This window comes from Lathyrus oleraceus, chromosome 3 (assembly GCF_024323335.1).
Source record: "Lathyrus oleraceus cultivar Zhongwan6 chromosome 3, CAAS_Psat_ZW6_1.0, whole genome shotgun sequence".
Taxonomy (NCBI): Eukaryota; Viridiplantae; Streptophyta; class Magnoliopsida; order Fabales; family Fabaceae; genus Lathyrus; species Lathyrus oleraceus.
The window spans coordinates 364270329-364274710 of record NC_066581.1 but is presented as its reverse complement, the minus strand read 5'-3'; the positions used below and the strand labels follow the sequence as shown (position 1 = coordinate 364274710).

The 4382-nt window shown below is 38.8% G+C and overlaps 1 non-coding gene across 1 annotated transcript; it reads left to right on the top strand.

Annotated features, from left to right (window-relative positions):
- Positions 1–824: 824 nt before the first annotated feature.
- On the top strand, positions 825–931 carry LOC127133433 (small nucleolar RNA R71). The gene has a single exon (XR_007807410.1). It is a non-coding gene; the product is annotated as a small nucleolar RNA R71 (small nucleolar RNA).
- Positions 932–4382: the final 3451 nt, after the last annotated feature.

Here is a 4382-nt window from a genome sequence, read left to right as displayed (position 1 = left end):
CATGAGCGTGGCTTCTTGGGTTAGGTTGGGGTTGGCCAGGAAATGTACCAGTTGGGGCAGCAGTAGGCGCTTGTTGTTGAGCTACTTGTGAAATTTGCGTTTCCAGCATTTTGTTATGAGTAGCCAGGGCATCTACTTTACTTGCTAGTTGTTTAATTTGTTCGCCAGTGTGTACATTCTGGTTTAAGAAATCTTTATTGGTTTGCTGTTGAGAAGCTATAAAGTTTTCCATCATGATTTCCAAGTTGGATTTCCTAGGGGTGTTATTGTTAGATGTAGATGGGGTCGGCTTCTGATATCCCGGAGGTATAGCTGGGGCTTGATTTGGAGATTGTCTAGGTGCGGATAAAGCATTATTACTCTTATATGAAAAATTGGGATGATTCTTCCAATTTGAGTTATAGGTGTGCGAGTAGGGGCTTCCTTGAGCATAATTTACTTGCTCCGCTTGGATTCCTGTTAGGAGTTGACAATCTGCAGGAGTGTGACCTTGGATTCCACAGACTTCGCAATTCTGAGTTATGGCAACTACGGTGGCTGGAGGTGATACATTTAAACTTTCAATTTTCTGGACCAGAGCATCCACTTTTGCATTAACATGATCAAGGTTACTTATCTCGTACATGCCAGTTTTCGTTTGAGGTTTTTCCACCATTGTTCGTTCGCTTCCCCACTGATAGTGGTTTTGAGCCATGCTTTCGATAAGTTGGTAAGCGTCAGCATAAGGTTTGTTCATTAGTGCACCACCTGCGGTGGCATCTATTGTTAACCTCGTGTTGTATAAGAGACCATTATAGAATGTATGAATTACTAACCAGTCTTCTAAACCATGGTGTGGACAAAGTCTCATCATGTCTTTGTATCTTTCCCATGCTTCGAAAAGAGATTCGTTATCTTTCTATTTAAATCCATTTATCTGGGCTCTTAACATAGCTGTTTTGCTTGGCGGAAAATATCGAGCAAGAAAAACTTTCTTCAACTCGTTCCATGTGGTGACTGAGTTGGAAGGAAGAGATTGAAGCCATCTTCTAGCGCTATCTCTTAATGAGAAAGGAAAAAGACGAAGTCGAATTGCCTCTGGAGTGACACCATTATCTTTAACAGTATCAGCGTATTGGACAAATACGGATAAATGAAGGTTAGGATCCTCGGTAGGATTTCCAGAGAATTGGTTCTGTTGCACTGCCTGCAACAGTGAAGGTTTGAGTTCAAAGTTGTTTGCTTCGATTGCGGGTGGAGCAATACTTGAATGCGGTTCATCTTGCGATGGAGCGGCGTAATCGCGAAGAGCACGAGCTGGTTATGCCATCTCGGGTATCGAAGGGAAAATATTTTTGAAATCAGGGAGTTCAACAGGAGGGAGATTGTTTGCAGCACGATATTCCCGAATTCGTCGTAAGACTCGGAGATATAGTTCGATATCGTTGATTCGTAAGTAGAATGGCTCGCCTTGTGAGCGAGTGCGTGGCATACAAATCAACGAAAGAAAGAAAAGAGAAAAGAAAAGCCTTAGTCTCTACAGCGTAACAGAAGAGTTACGATATCGACTAAATAAAAGTCCCCGGCAACGGCGCCAAAAACTTGATCGCGACTTTATGAGTCGAATTGGGGTACAAACTGCAAGTGCACAGTTCTATCGCGTAGTTTTAAAAGATATTGATCCCACAGGGACTTATGAATCGATATACCGTTTTCTAAGGTTACTTCGTAAAGCTAAGGCAGGTAATACTTTGATTGTTTGGGGGAAAAGCTAAAACTAAAATAAGATCTAAAATAAATATCTAATAAGCGGATATCGGTATGCAGTTCGTCGTAATTAGGGAATCAATTCTTTATTGGTTTCTTGGTTTTAAAATAAATCTTTTCAGTTGACGCTATTGATTAAAAGTTTTATCTCAAACTCTCGCTCTGTTGAATAAACTATGATTTTATATTAACGTAGCTGTCACTTATAGTTAAGTCAAAAACCACTTTTTGAAAACAATAGAATCCGTAGAAACTCTTTTTAAGAAAACACTAATCGTTTAAACACCCTTATCTCAAACTCTTGCTCTGTTGACTTAGGTTATATAATTAAATTCAAATGCTTAACTCTCGTCCTCACATTCAATCTTTAAAAATACTTTTTGAAAAAGATTAGAATTTAATTAACTCTAAAAATTGCTCTCGCCCTGATCTAGAATTAATGTCCAATTTACACTGTCCAGTCAAAACCTCAAACTCTCGCTCTATTGATTTTAACTTCTTTATGTCTTTTACTTTCGTACAAAAACTTTGTTATTAAACCTGTAAATTGAGACCGTAAAAAGAGTGATTTTAATTTTAAACTTAATTAAACCAACTTAGTTTTGATTCCTTCATTTCGCTTACTCTACATACCGATACCTAAATAATTTAGCCAGACATACTAAACAGACTTAAATAAATATCATGCATAAACAGATTCATCTCAGGCAAATAATATAAATAAACAGTAAAACAGGGCATATATAAATTCAAACAATAATTAAAGAACCTGAGAAATTAAATAGCAGTCTTGAACACTCCACCACAGGTCGGTTGGATCTGTTCTTGACTTCTTCAATCAGGCAGGAAAATAAAAGCGAAGGAATAAAAAACTAGATTCTAACGTAAGGTTAGATCCGGTAAAAGGTACACAATAGTTTCCGGTGTAGAAACTATTGTGCGAAAAAGAATTAACTAAATGCTAAAAAGGGAAATAGAATTGCAAAAGAAACAATATAAAAATTGTAAAAGTAGTACTGTAAAAATATGCTTAAGCTGCTGGAAAAAGAAAAATGCGAAAAAGCGAAAGCTGAAAAAAGTGTCGTCCCGAGAGCTTTCCAAAAAGCTCTATTTATACTGATACTTATTGCAACCGCTTCCAAGGGTTTTCCGTAAATATAGCCATTACGTTGTAAAAGGGTCAAGCGTGAAAGTAGCTTCAACGTGGTCTGTTGCGTTCCTGGTGCCAAAAGTATAGGGGAATGGTGTGACGTCCGTCACACCATGTGTGACGCTCGTCACAGGAGTGTGCTAGGCGTGGCGCTCGTCACAGCCTCTGTGACGCTCGTCACAGGCACAGCGCCTGTGCCTTTTGGGCTGGGCTTTGGCTTTTGATATTTGTTTCCAAAAACTTCTTTCTGCACCTCCTTTTCTTCCCTTTTTTACTTGTGCTTCAAATAAACTACCTGAGATAAATAGAAAGAAAATACCGCGTAATATCTGATAAAATGAAATAAATTAAAGTAAATAATAATATAATTCAATTAAATTGAGGCCTAGAATGTGATACTATTTCATGTTATCATACTACTTGAGCAAGAAGTTTACAGAATGTGAAATCATGTACTCCATGCTAGAAAAGACTTGTTGTGCATTAGCATGGGTTGCTCATCGTCTGAGACAATATATGATTTGTCATACAACAATGCTAATATCCAAGATGGATCCCATCAAGTACATTTTCGAGAAACCTGGATTAACTTGTAGAATCGCTCGCTGGCAAATGTTGTTATTAGAATATGACATTCAATATGTAACTCAGAAGGCCATTAAGGGTAGTGTGTTATCAGAGTACCTTGCGCACCAGCCAGTGGAGGACTATCAATCAATGAGAATTGACTTCCCAGATGAAGATGTCATGTACATAAGAGACTATGAGATTCCAGGCCCGGAAGAAGGACCCGAACCAGGATCGCGGTGGACGCTCGTGTTCGATGGTGCCTCAAATGCATTGGGTAACGGAATTGGGGTTGTTATAACTTCTCCAACGGACTTTCATCTTCCCTTCACAGCAAGGTTATGTTTACAATGCACCAATAACATGGCGGAGTATGAAGCATGTATCTTGGAAATTGAAGCAGCTATTGACCTACGAATCAAGATTCTTGAAGTGTATGGGGACTCAACACTTGTCATCTATCAAATCAAAGGAGATTAGGAGACCCACCATCCCAATTTGATCCCATACCGAGAGCATGTCATGAAGCTAATCCCCTACTTTGATGAGATTAATTTCCATCATATTTCTAGGGAGGAGAATCAGCTAGTCGATGCCTTGGCTACTCTGTCATCTATGTTGAAGGTCAAGTGGGCTAACGAGTCACCTGCTATTACAATTCAACGTCTAGACGAGCCAGCATATTGCTTGGCAATTGAAGCAGAAACAAATGGCAAGCCTTGGTTTTATGACATCAAACGATATCTTGAGAAGCACGAATATCCAAATGATGTTTCCATCACAGACAAAAAGACCTTAAGAAAGTTATCAGGCAATTTCTTCCTAAGTGGTGGTGTTTTATATAAAAGAAATTTTGATTTAGTTCTGCTCAGATGCGTGGATAGACACGAAGCCAACCTACTCATCAAAGAAATCCACG